Source organism: Equus przewalskii, chromosome 21, assembly GCF_037783145.1.
Source record: "Equus przewalskii isolate Varuska chromosome 21, EquPr2, whole genome shotgun sequence".
In the NCBI taxonomy this organism is placed as follows: Eukaryota; Metazoa; Chordata; class Mammalia; order Perissodactyla; family Equidae; genus Equus; species Equus przewalskii.
Genome location: NC_091851.1, coordinates 5,855,812 through 5,869,808, shown reverse-complemented (window position 1 = coordinate 5,869,808; position 13,997 = coordinate 5,855,812). Strand labels below are relative to the sequence as shown.

The following is a 13,997-nucleotide window of genomic DNA, read 5'->3' as shown; positions in this document are numbered from 1 at the left end:
TCCCCCTCCCAGCCGATCATCCCCAAAGGAACCACTGTTCTTAGCTCTATCTCCATCAATTATTCTTTTTCTGTTTTGAATGTCATATAAATGAAATCATATCACATATACACTTGTAAGTCTGACATCTTTTCCTCAACATTATGTCTGTGAGATTCATCTATGTCGTTATGTGTATTCATAGTTGACTAATTTTTATTGCTGTGAGGTATTTTATTATATGAATAGACCCCAATGTATCCATTCTCTTATTGATAAAGCTGCTATGAATACTCTTATCTATGTCTTTTGTTGGGTATAGACACACTTTCTCTTGGGTACAAACTAAGAGTGGAATCATTGAGCCATAGATTTAAGAATTTATTTTCATTCAGTTAGCTTAAGCATGTGTGAGTTGGCACAAGTAAATTTTAGCTGTAAGTGAAATATGAGTATCCCTGGTTTCAATAAATTGCAGGTACAAATGAAAGTTCGTTTATTTCAGGGAGAGCTGATCACTACCGACTACCTGGCCTTGACCCTTTGCTCTGCCACTTACATGGGTTACTTAAGACCTTTGTGCCTCAGTTTCCTCATCTGTAAAACATTGATAATGATAATTGTAGCTACTTCTCAGCAGCAGTGTGCTATTTAATACCTAGAGAAGAGTTTTTCAACACTCTCTCTTCTATATGACAGAATAATTTTTAGTATTGACCATGTAGTAATCAATAATAATAATTCATTCCTGAATTTGTTCTTTGGATTTTAGAACAATTAACAATTTAAAAAGAAGAATTAAAATTTAACTTTAATGGTATTATTCAAATTTGGAGAAATAGTTCATGTATGAACTAAAACTTTAACTTATCAAACAATATTAGCATGTCTTAAACTTTGCACTCAATTTCACTGTTTCAAATTTTAGTCACTAATAAAAACTCCAGTTGGTCACATAGAATTGAAGTGACTCAAGTTCTGTGTCTTGGTCTTTACAATCACTGTGCTGTCCTGTTTCCTTCTAATCTTCTGGCTACATGCAGGCATATTAGGACCACAGGAGTTGGAGACACGAACTGAACCCCAGGCTCCAAGCATGAAGGATTCCCAGTGGTTATGAACTTACCTTCGAAGTGAATGCACATTGCTGAGTCTGCTTGTGTTGGAGGCTGACTCTAATATTGAGAATTATCCAAATGAGCTTCCATGTGGAATACAATGTTTATTAAAGGGGGAGTAATGAAAATGTGGTAATTCGAGACTTGAATGTATATTATTAAAACTCAGTGGTAACGACAGCAATTATTTCGAACATAGACCAATGTTTGGGGAGGGGTATTTTATCACTGAAGCTGCTCAGAATGGCTGGCTCATGGTAATAATAAAAAAAGGAGGCGAATTTCTGGTTGGTGTTATTTCTGCTCTGACCTTGCCTCCTGACAATGCATCTGCTTATTTTCTGCACCCGGGGCAGAGTGCTCCCTCCGCCGTGCTCCCGGGACTCCACTTTCTCCTGGGGCTGTTCTGGGGTCATTCAACGGATATCAGCTGAGCACGATGGTGTGTAAGGCACCACTCCTGACACTGAGGCCAGAGAAGTAAACAAATCAGCGCCTTTCGCCTCAAGGAGCGTATGTTCTGGAGAAGTGGGGAGAGGAGAGAGAATAAAAAATAAACAAATAATTATATGTCAGGAGTGATAAAGGCTGTGAACACTAATAAAACAGGTTAAGAGGGACAGAGAGAGATGAGAGGGGGTCCAATTTTTGATGGGTGATTACGGAAGGCCTCTCTGAAGAAGTGACACGTGAGGCGCACAGACATCGGGTAAACAGAGGCCCAGGCCAAGGGCACAGGAAGTGCCAAGCCATGAGGGGGAACATCCCCGGAACAGGAAAGAGGCCCATGTGGCCAGACCAGGGTCAGAGAGAAGAGAGTAGAGATGAGGTCATGGGAGCTGGGTTGGGTCAAGGGGTGAGGCCTTGCCAGCACAGTGGGGATGTTGAATGTTACTCTGAGGGAGATGGAAACTCATTGGGGGCTCATATTTGAGCAGAGGAAGGACACTCTCTGTAATGTTTTAGCAGAATCACTTTGGCTGCTGTGTTGAAGACAGATTTATGGCAAGATGGGAGAGGGCAAGGGCAGAAACAGGAGATATCTCCCAGCGGCAGCCCAAGAACGGCCAAGCATCCAAGCGAGAGATGAAGGTGGTTTGGACTAGGTGCTGACAATGGAGGTGGGAGAAGTGGTAAAATTAAGGTCAAACCCACTGGATTTACTGCTAGGATGTGTGTGTGTATGTGTGTGAGAGAGAGAGACAGACAGACAGACAGACAGACAAACAGAGACAGAGACAGAGGGAGCTGAGTGGGCAAAGATGACCACTTACAAAAGCTTCCGCCTGGCATCTGGAAGGATGAGGTGTTGTGAGGTGAGCTGGGGAATACTGGAATACTGGGGAGGAGCAGGTTTAGAGAGAACTGACAGGTTCAGTTTGCCGTGCTTGGTCTGAAGTGCCTGCTGGAATCCAAGCAGGGAGAGCTCTGGGCTGGAGGTAAGAATTCAGCAGTTGTCAGTTTACACACTGTGCATAAAGCCCTGGGACTGGCTGAGTGCATCTCAGAAGTGATGAGAAAGAAGAGCCATGGTGTGTAGAAAATTAGGAAGGGGAGGAGCCAATCAAGGCAACTTAGAAGGAGTGGCCGAGACAGAGCACTGTCTCAGAAGAAAGTGCTTGGTAAGGAGGAAGGAGTGATCCTGTGCCACATGTGCTGCTGGAGCAGGAGGATGGAGGCAGGAATTCACCACATGATTCCTGAGGAGTAAACCAGTTGATGCACCTAGAACAGGGCCTGGCCCCTGTATGTACTCAATAATCATCACTATCACCAGTATTAACTGGTAATTTTATGGTTCTTAATATTTTAATAATTATTGGTATAACAATGTCACTCTTATTATTTATAAACCTGGAATGTCAGAAGAATGCTGGCTACTAGGCAGCCAACTAAAACCTTTCTACCATTTGAACAGGAGAGAAGAATTTCGATTCCTTCTTTGTCATGATTATTTCTCGTGTCTCATCACACACTCTCGTGGGCCTACTCCACTCCAAGTACAGCAGCTGGCATTAAAAGAACTTGTTTTCTGTCATGCTGGCATGTTGTCGTTAAGCTCTTCTATGTCCTCTCATGCGAGTACATCGTATGAACACATTTCCATGCTCTTTTACAGTTTTGTAATGAATGTGGTGATGATGCAGCTGCCTTGATAAACTGCAAAGTGCACCTGTCTCTTTCCTCTTTTCTTTGGCCACTGCTTCTCGGCACTGAATTTTCCTGCCAGATGAATAACTTCATTTATTTGAGGATAGGTATGTAGCCCGGGCAAAAAATACCTGAGTGTTAATGACATGTATCACACAAATACTCCAGAGGCAATGTCCCTTGGAGGGTCCATGTCCCTTGTTTGAGGCAGTAAGGAGTTGTTCTTGATGCCTCACACCTGGACCCCACGTCCCGCAGGTCCAGAGAATGGATGGCTGGTGGTCACATTTCCACCGGCCTGGTGCAGCGGGCAGAGCCTTGGTATGAGGGTATAGTCGAACACGGCTGCTCTCCCCTCTTCTTGTGAACACTACATGCTACCCCACTTGACTCTGTCTGCTCTCCTCAGCTGGCCTTCTGGCCAGTGCTGTGCTTGACAGCATCTCCATTGCTGAATTTTCAGCACAAAGAAGACAGATGAACCCACATCCACCGGAGTCCCAGGGACAACCTGGAGGAAGGGCTGATGGCCTGAACGCTTGAATAGAGCCTTTGGAAATGAACCATAGGCTTCATGGCTTATTATAAGTTGGCTGTGATAAAACTTTGCTATTTGAGACAGAGGAACAGAAACACTGACTAGCCAGAGCCCTGTGTTGCAACAGAGGGAAGCTTTAGGTCATTTGTCTGTTCACATGTGCCTCCTGCACGTGAAATGGACCTCCGAGACACCTGGACCTCTCACTGAGAGTGACTCTGTATCCAAATGCCTGCTCCACATCCCCACTTGGACATGGAATAATCATCTCAAAGTGAACATGCCCAGAACCAAACTCCTGACCTCCCCCCAACCGCTCCGTCTCAGCAAACGGCAACTTCACCCTTCCTTTGGCTCATGCCCAATCTTGGAGTCAATTTTGACTCCTTTTTCTCCTTTCTCATGTGCCACAAAATAAATCCAGAATGCAATAATTTCTCAAGACCTCCACTGACCCACTGGGTCTGGGCTCCCTTTATGTCTTCCCTGGATGATCTCCCAGCTTCCACCCCTGCCCCTGCGCCCTGCCACCCACTGTCTATTCTCTATCCAGCAGCCAGAATAATCCGTTTTAAACATGGCAGGTCACACCCATTCCGTGCTCAAACCCTCTGATTGCCCCATCCCACTCGGACAACATCCACAGTCCTTGCCACAGCCTCAAGTCCCTGCACAGTCTGGCCCCATCCTCCCCAACTTCATCCCCTAACCACTTCCCGGCGCCAATTCCACACTGGCCACCCTGGCCTCCTTCTATTTCTGGAGCATGTCAGGCACAGCTGTCCTCAGGGCCTTTGCTCCTACTATTCCTTCTTTCTGGAGTACTCCTCCCGAATATTCACATGGCTCACTCCCTCTTTTTCAACACTGCCTTCTCAGTACGGGTTTCCCTTACTATCCAACATAAAATTCTGCACCCTGGCGCCCTCCTCTCCACCATCTACACTCCTCCCACCTCTCTTGCTTTATTTTTCTCTCTGAGACATGCTCATCAGACATACTGCGGCACAGAGCAAAATGGTTCACAGCAAGGACCCTGGAAGTAGACCAGGTGGTTGCACAGCTTGATTTCATCATGTGATAACTGGGTGAACTTGGGAAAATTGCTTAACCTTCTGTGCCTCAATTTCCTCATCTGTAAAATGGAGACTGTAGTAGTGCCTACCTCTTAATGAGCTATTGTTATTATTACTTGTTGCTATTGTCTGTCTCTACTCATTAGAGTGTAAAACGCCATGAGGGCAGAAGATTTTGTCTGTTTTGTTCAGGGCTGTGTTCTCAGTGCCTAAAATAATGCCTGGCACATAGTGGATGCCTAATTTAATATGTGTGGAATAAATGAACGAATTTTGAAAAATATAAAGTAGGCAGCTCATTATCTGTTACTGTGCAAATAAAAGTCTATTCTATGGTGTGTTTTTCATATTTAAAAACACTCAGAGTATAACAGAGTAGCTCATTCTAATTGAAATTCATAACTATTCAGAAGAAGACACAGTGAAAAGTGAAAATTCTTTTCGTATCATACCCTCCTTTCCCCAGAGGTACGCTCAGTTAAGTTTGCTTTGCACCATTTTTGAGACTTTTTGTTTAATTATGTATATGTGTCACAAAGAAATATATAGTTTTGTTTCGTTTCATTTCAGGTTTAAGTAAATAGCAAACTGCAGGAATTTGTGGTCTTTATGTAGTCAAATATATCAGCCATTTCCTTCATGGCATTGGAGATTTGTGTCTTGCATAGGCTCTTTATAGCCGTTACACTCTCACTTTTTAATAGATATTTTTTCCTTGCGAGCCTTTAGAATTTTCCTCCTTATCCTTATATTTTAGGGATTTACCAATATAGGTCCAAATGTGATTTTAAAGTTATCCTGTTTAGTCGTTTTTTCAATTTTAAGATACATGCCCCTCTTCAGTGCAGATAAATAGTCTAATAATATTTTTTGGATTATTTCTTTCTTTCCATTTCTGATCCTTCCTTCTGGAATTCCTATCAGGCCAAAGCTATACCCCCTGCCTTGATCCTACAAGTCTCTCAATACAGGTCTCTGGTATTTTCCATCTGGTTGTCTTTTATCCCTTTGTTTTGGCTACAAAGTGTCTGATAGAGAATGACAGTAACTAAAAACATTTACTGGTCAGCAACATAGCTTATCCGCTCACATATAATGTCTTTTGTGGGACCAGCGTTATTCAAGACAGCAGTCTTCTCTTTATAGCACAAAGATTATGTCCGCTGGGACCTCCTGGCCCTTGAACCTTATGTAAAACTGCCTCGAATCCCAAATCCATGGCCTGGTGAAGTCCTGAGACCACCCCAAGGTGTCTGGGAGTTCCAGGGCCTGCTCAAAATCTGTTGGCCTCCTTGGTCTGGAGCCCCTGCTTTGTTGTATAAAGTTTTTCCTCCACGTGCTTATGCGGCTAAGAAATTCTATCCTTGCTATAGTTTAAAAGTTATCTTCACACAAAATAAATTGTATGATGATACTAAAGAGCTTGGGAGACGTTGCCTAAGGAATCGCATAACAAACAGTTTAATCCTCCATGTCTTAATCCCTTTTCTTCAAAGGATTTTCCAGACACTCAGCCACCCAAGCTTCCTCCTGGACCCGCCTTTCCCGCAGCTTCACTGCCGCCTCTCTCCTCCCGCGCCCTTCTCTCCAGATTCTTCCCCTTGGTTCAGCAGCATCACTAGCTGCTTCAGCTTCTGCTCCTGAGCGAGCACAGCACGAGCAGGGCAAAGAGCTTCCCCTCAGAAGATCCCCTCTCTTTACAAGGCAGTTGGGGCTATAAGTAATGACATTTTGCTCTGTTTTATATGGCTAGAAGCTATGCCTGGTGACTTTAATTGAATTATTTTAGCATTTCAAAGATAGAAGGGACCTTAAAATTTTCTAGCAACCCTAACATAACTAATTACCCTTCTAAGATTTGAGCTTGTCGCTTTATAACCTCCCACCAAGTACATTTTTGACCTGTCATAGAACATCACCAGGCATAGCTGACAGGACTTGACAGTTTTCACTGTTCACGTTCCACCGAAAATCTGGCTTCCTCCAGATAGAGAAGGACAATCTCTGTATGACTCCACTCATATGAGGAATTTAAACACGTAGACACAGAGAACAGATTAGTGGCTACCAGGGTAAGGGGGGGTGGGGGGTGGACACAAAGGGTGAAGGGGTGCGCCTACAACACGACTGACAAACAATAATGTACAACTGAAATTTCACAAGATTGTAAACTATCATAAACTCAATAAAAATTAACTTTAAAAAGATCTGGCTTCCTGTTGCTTTTAGTTTTCTCTCCAGAGAAGTAAAATCAACAGTGCTTGGCGATTGATCAGTAATGGTGAGTAACACTGTGGGAAATGATGAAGAAAGTCTGAGGTTCTCTATTTGACTGGAAAGATGGTGCATCTGTTAGGAATTACATTGGGCTGTAAGTAGAAAGTAGAAGGCTGCTTGTTTCATGTAACAGGAAGTGTAGAGGTGGGCAGCCCAGACTAGGTCAGCATGTTGAAAATCACTATTGACCTCATGTCCTTCTCTCTTTATGCTTCCATGCTTAGTATGTGGCTCTGCTCCTTACAATCACAAGATGGCTGTAGCAGCTCCAGCCATTGCCTGCTTATATCTCACTGGCCAGAAGTGTCTGTATGACCACTCCTAACAGTGAGAGAGGCTGGGAGATAGAGTTTTTAGCTTTCCTAGATTCCCTTGTAGAGGCAAGCAAAAAAGAGGGAGTTGTAAATAGAATCTGGGTGAACTAAGCCACAGGGTGTGCCACACATGATAATGGCTTCCAGGGACACAGGAGGAAGCATGTGCTTTGGTGGGGAATATATTGAATTTGGTTTGGGACATACTGAATTTGAGCTGCCGATAGGGTTATCCCAAAAGACTGGTGGTTGGATCTGCTTCAGCCTGATGCATTTTACTGCTCCTTAACATAAAAGTGGCATAGCAAGGAACCCTGGAGTTGTATCTGCCTATTTGTAAACAGTGCACAGGACACAACCAGGAAGTGAAGAAAGAAGTCAAGACATGGTTCAGGCCGACCAACTCGTTTCACCTCCTTGGCTTTCATAATTGGTTGAATAATACTCACATGATATATGACCCAAAATGGACCAACAAGACTCATGTCTAGGGCTTTTGGTGGGGACTATGGGCAAAGGGAAACTTATTTTTACCTTGGATTGTTGATAGTGGAGATATAAGTGGAGCTACTGGTGGCCACTTGGCTATTATATGGTAAGCTGGTGCTGACAAGATGGTACTACGGGGATGGTCCTGCATCCACCATATGGCCAGTGGACCTGACGAGGTAGTGTGTGGGATGAGAAGGCAGCTTTTCCCAGGCACAGGTGGTAGCTGTGATACGGGGCTGTGAGTCCACGGTCTAAAACACTTGGCTTTCCTAAAGCAGCAACATAAAAATAACAAGAGTGAATATGGTTTAATTAGAAATTTTATACGTTCTTACAAATATTTAACTATTTTTATGGAAAGCAGAGTCCATGCAAGATATGAGAAAAAATAATATGCAGCAGTAGATAGTGCAGCATTGTTTTTAATAGCAAAACCTATAAAATACAAATGTCAAACAACAATAAAATGAATGGGTGAATTATGGCGTGTCCATGCATGAGCATATTACGCAGCCTTTAAAAATTATGTGTCAAACAATTTTTAGTGACAATGGAAAATGTTCATGATATAAGTATACAAACTAATATAAACAGTATAATTCTAATGTTTTTTCTAAAAAGCCTTAATTTGCAGATAAAAGATTTAAGAATGAAATACATCAACATATAATAATGTTTTCCTCTGGATGGTGAGATTATGAATAATTTTAATTTTCTTCTTTATCCTCCCTGTATTTTACTTTCATGAGCTTTTAATTTGATGATTATGAGCCCTTATTTTCATGATCGTGAAAAAAACATTATTATTTATTTAAAGTTAGGGAAAAAGAAGCACAATCTCTGGTCATCATTTTGAATCTATCCTTAACATTAACTTGTCCTTCCTGTGCCGCAGTACACGGGGCATCCCACCGTGAATTAGAGCTGAGCCTATATCCAGATTCGTCTTCATTGCCGAGTTATATATCTTGACGGTGGAGCCCCAGCTTTGGTCCTTTCTGACCCCATGCTGTCCTGTCTTGTACACACTTGAATCTGATATGCACTTGTTGAGTTGAATTGCAGTGGGCAGCCCAGGCCTGCAATTATTAAGTGCCAAAGCAGGAAGAGAAATGAAGAGATGAAAAGGAGCCTAGAAGTCATCCTAAAGGAGGTGATCTCCAGGCAGGATGTGAGGGTGTTTTGCTGTAACTCCCTCTGCCTTGCTTTGTTCATCTGTGAACTGGGAATAACAGTAGCACCCTCTTTATGGCATCGATGTGAAGATTTATGAGTTAACAGGGTGAGGTCCTCATAACAGCGCTGGGCACGTAAGAAGCCTTTGTTCTTACTATTAGATGCTCTCGCTCAATGCTGCCTCCTCCCGACTCTCTCCTCCTCCCACAGTGGGGACCACTTTCTCCTCGCTCTGTAACTGTGTACCTGAGGCAGCGTTTGGGTGCCTCAGTCCCTCTCCCCATGTTCTGCCCTTTATCACCTCACTTGCAAACTTCTTTACCCTCTGAGATCTCAAAACCCCTGAAATCAGGGATCTATTAAACTTTACGTTCCCTTCGACGCATTGCACCTGGCAAGTACTGAATAAGACATATTTAATTAACTTTAAAATAATGTGCTTACTTTTCCTCCCAGGTGCCTTGACTGATTTTTCTTTTGAAATCATAGCATTCCTTAAACTCCAGTGAAAACATGCTCTGTTCCTGTAGAGGCGATTCCTAGAGAAAGGCACACTCGGCTTCAGGCTTGAGAGCAGGACTTTGGCCATTGAATGAGAGGTGACAGGACCAAGGCACACAGCTGGACAGTGGTAAAGACACTTGAACACAGCTCCCCAACTGGGAACCCTTCACTGTCCTCCAGAAGGTAATCTTCAATGTCCAGGGGAAGGGGTACGCTTCTCATTTCCCGTTCCCTGTCACCTGGGGGTGGACTAGCCATGTGTGTGCACAGCTCTGGAGCACTCAGTGCATGTTCTCGTGAATGAATGTTTATCTATCATAAAATCCATCCATGGCCCCAGGCTGCTCAGTTACCCTTGCCCCTGTCCCCTGGCAGGTTTGCGTGGACTGGAAGCCGATTTTTGAATTATTCATTGTTCTAGGGTTCTATTCAAGGTTACCTTCAGAGTGATAGATGGGGACACTTAGAAGCTGCATTCCAGAGCTAGAAGCAGGAGCTCTTTTGGCTCTCAAGTTCCACCCTACTTGATATAGATAACCATTCTGGAGGTGTTTAGGAAGCATGAGGCCAGCCCCCGACTTTGAATTCTGTCTGTCTGAGTCAGTTGTCCTGTTATGTTAGGCAATCCCACTCACTTGCCTCTTCTGAATGTTGTCCTCCAGCCGAGGGAGATGTCGGTCTGTTGTGACCCTCCCCAGCATGGTGAGAATGCACGTGGAAGTGATCTCTAGCATTTTTCAAGCATTAATGCCAATCGCCGATAACCGTTTGCTGTGTTGATTTAGAAGCCTCTGGAGAAAGCTTCCTGTTTAATCTGCAAATAAAGGTTCGTGTGACGGTGGGATGCTCGTCATTTCATAATGGTGTTGGAGCATATGTCTCGCTGGAGCATGACTCACAGGCTGAGTTGCCTACCACCGGATGTCACAAATAATGCTGCGATTCAAAAGGGGAGGGATGTTACCTGCAGGGCTCAGAAGGGATTTTTTAAACTAAAAGCCTTATTTGTGTGTCTTCCAGAATATTCTAAGCTCCATGCAGGAGGAGATACAATGCTCTTTGTTTAGGTAGTGAGGCAGAGGAAACAAATACTACATTATGTGTAATATCCCCGAAGCCAAATTACAATATTTACCTCTGCATGTTAGCTTGATGTGCATAATTATCTGTGCTTAGAATAGAAAATGGAAGAAAAGGTTCAATGAACACCCACCTGGGAGTTGTGAATGATGTTGTTCCAAAGAAACAAAAGTTGAGGAGGAGGATTTAGGGAGGAGGGAAGGAAGCGTTGTACTTGGACATCCTTAGGCAAAGAATGATTGCGATTTCAGGAGAATCTCCTGCAGCATAAGGATCTCTCTTGTCCATCAGCAGTGGCTCATCCTCGGGCAATTTTGTCATTGTTTTCTTCTCTGAACCATCATTAATGTCCTGGATGTTCCTCTATCAAAGATTAGGACAAAAAAGCTTTGATGCAGCTTTGATGCTCAGGGAGCATCCAGACTTTTGGCAAAGGATTGAGGCCAATGCTGTGGAAGATTCCACTGTGGCCTTTATGACCGGCTCAAGTTCAGTTGGACTGGCTGGGACCGTTGCAGCAGTGATGCTCTCCTCACATACCCTCTCATCCTGGTAGACTTCCACTTCCAGCAGCCAACATCTGTGCCTCTCCCGTGGTAGACTGCCCTACCCCATGTCAAAGGGACACAGAGACCCAGAACTGCCTGGGAATTTAACTCCTCCAGCAGCAGTTCGTAACCAACGACTGATGGGGTGTGGAAGTATAAATACTCTAGCTCTCTTGCCTGACTCTCCCCACACCCACAATTCAGATGACTGATGCTTCTTTTGAGCTCCCCATGGGAGTGAGCCAAAATCCCTCCATGGGTCTTTGCTGGATGCTGCACACTGGTCCCACTTTTCCATTTCCCTGACAGGTTTCCCAGGAGTTCTTCCCAGTAAATCACTTTCACATGAAACCATGGACCATTGATGTGGGTTGAGAAGCATTCCCATGTGCAGGAACACGAGATGTGACTTCTCTGGCCACCGCTGACTGCAGCGAGGATGAGGGTCTGATCCAGAGCAGTCGGTTGATAAATGACTGACTGAAGAGGTCTGCCTAACAGTACTGGTCCTTGATGTCAACTCTTTACCCCAATCATATTTGCTCTTGCTCAACTCAAATTGGAAGCACACAATCCCCATTGGTAACCCAGGAAAAACAGAAGCACAATGGAGAGCAGTTGTCTCACCAAAATGTGAAGCATTAGACTAGTGAGCCACCGGTCAATGGGGCCAAGGGACAACCTTACATTGTCTGAGCTTGTTTTATCCTGAATGGCCTTGTTCTTGCATGCCCATCCAGTCTGCTGAGGCCTGGCCATGGCTGAAATAGTTTTCGTCCTCTTTACTTCCTCGTACATCTTTTCACAACTCCCACCCCTGCTCCATCCCCCACTGACCAACATGACCATGTTCCTGAAAAAACTTAACAAATACAAAGAAGAGTGTTACAAAAAAATCCCCACATAATTCTAGGACCAAGAAATAGTACTATAGCCCCTGCCAACATTTTTTAACTTACATAATTACGTGTACATATTTTACAAAGTTAGGCTTATATATTATATATCATGAGCATTTTCTCACACCCTAAAATATTCTATATGTACATGAATGATATACTACATGGCATTTCATAACAGAATGAACCATAATTTACTAAACCAGTCTCCTACTAGATACTTACGTTGCTTCCAAATATTTATATATAAGTACATATTATAAATATATAAATATTACTGTGATAATCATCCTTATACATAAATCTGAATATTCCTCTTTGAATGGTAGACTTACTGGCTCGGGAGGTATGACTTTCCTACAAGCCTTCGTATGGCCAAGTCCATGGTTCCCACAGTGGGCTGCACACTGGGGTCCTCTGGGGACCTTCAGAAAGTACCAATGCTGAGCCCCACCCTCAGAGACTGCGATTCGAGTGGTCTAGGGAGTGGTCAGGGCTAGGAATTTTGAGATTTTTAAGGAGATTCCCAGGTCATACTATTAGAAGTGGGACTCACTGTGCTACATTGTTTAGTGGCTGCTTTTAGCTTTAGGTAAAGAGAGACTTTAAATGGTAATAGAAGGAGACCTGATGTGTGTAAGGAAGGAGAAGCAGCAAAGTTTGGAACATTTCCTTAGTTTTGTACTCAGAGCTCTTGGCCGAGGCTGGTGGCTGACTTGATGGTGCCAAATGCCAAGGAGCATCCAAATACTGTTTACCTCTACCCCAAAAAGCATCCCCTTCCTGATGCCTGTCCATCCATCCTCCCAGCCTCCCTGCCCGTCAGGGGCTGCCCATGGCCTGTCCTGCTGAAGAGCTAATGGCAGCTCAACTGAAGTTCATCTTGCCTTCCAGGGACCCTAAAGGAGACCAGACTTCAGGGCTTGCCTGTTGGCACTGACTATGGTCCCCTTTGCTGATATCCAGTCCCTCCAGCTGCCCAGAAAGAAAGAGAATGACTTATTATGGGCTGGACCTTCTGCCTACCCTCTCCCCAGGTCTTGAGATTTCCCGCAGATTTTAAACTTTGTGGCTGACTCTGATGCTGAGGCAATTTGGTAAGCATTCACTAACTCTCCTCAGTCAAATCTGCTTTTTCACTCTCATGTCTGGTGCTTCAGGTGGATGCCTGGAGCAGCTGGTGACTGACTGGGCATCTCTCCCCATGCAGCCAGCTTGGACTTCTTCACAGCATGGTGGTCTCAGGGTAGTCAGAATTTTACCAAGTTGTCTGGCTTCTCCAAGAAAATGTGTTCCAAGAAACCAGGTGGAGGCTGTGAGGCTTTTTATGACCTAGCCATGGAATTCACACACTGTCACTTCCACCCACATTCTATTGGACAAAAAGTGAATCATGGGACCAGCCCAGATCTAAGGAGTGGGCACTACACAAGGCTGTGACTACGAAGACATGGGGTTCATTGAGAAGCCATCTTTGGAGATGAGTGACAACAGCAACTTCACAGGATTGAGTGGGGTTGTTAGGGTGTCAGGAGAAGGGAGAGCTCCCTACAGCTTATTATCCATATCCTTCTCCTTTCCTCTCTTTTTCCCTACTCACTCAGCTTTCATTTTTCCAGCAAATTCTATTACACACACATTAACTCAGAGAGTGGTAGTAGGAGTGAGGTGTAGGCAGAAAGCAAGAGTGACCTTACCCAAAAGCCAACTGACGGCTCTCCTTTGGGCCTGACATCCAGTGCTTTTCAGAACCATTTCCTCCCCAAACTTGATGCACTAGCTCCCTGATGCCTTATGTCGGGAGTTAAGGCTGATGTTTCTGAGATGTGATATAAGCAAAAGCAC

General features: G+C 44.1%; 1 long non-coding RNA gene across 1 annotated transcript; it reads right to left on the bottom strand.

Annotated features, from left to right (window-relative positions):
- Positions 1 to 1,181: 1,181 nt before the first annotated feature.
- LOC139078042 (uncharacterized) lies at positions 1,182 to 13,443 on the bottom strand. Its single transcript, XR_011530759.1, has 3 exons — positions 12,488 to 13,443; positions 7,988 to 8,214; positions 1,182 to 1,617 (listed from the first exon to the last, which is right to left on the bottom strand). It is a non-coding gene; the product is annotated as an uncharacterized lncRNA (long non-coding RNA).
- Positions 13,444 to 13,997: the final 554 nt, after the last annotated feature.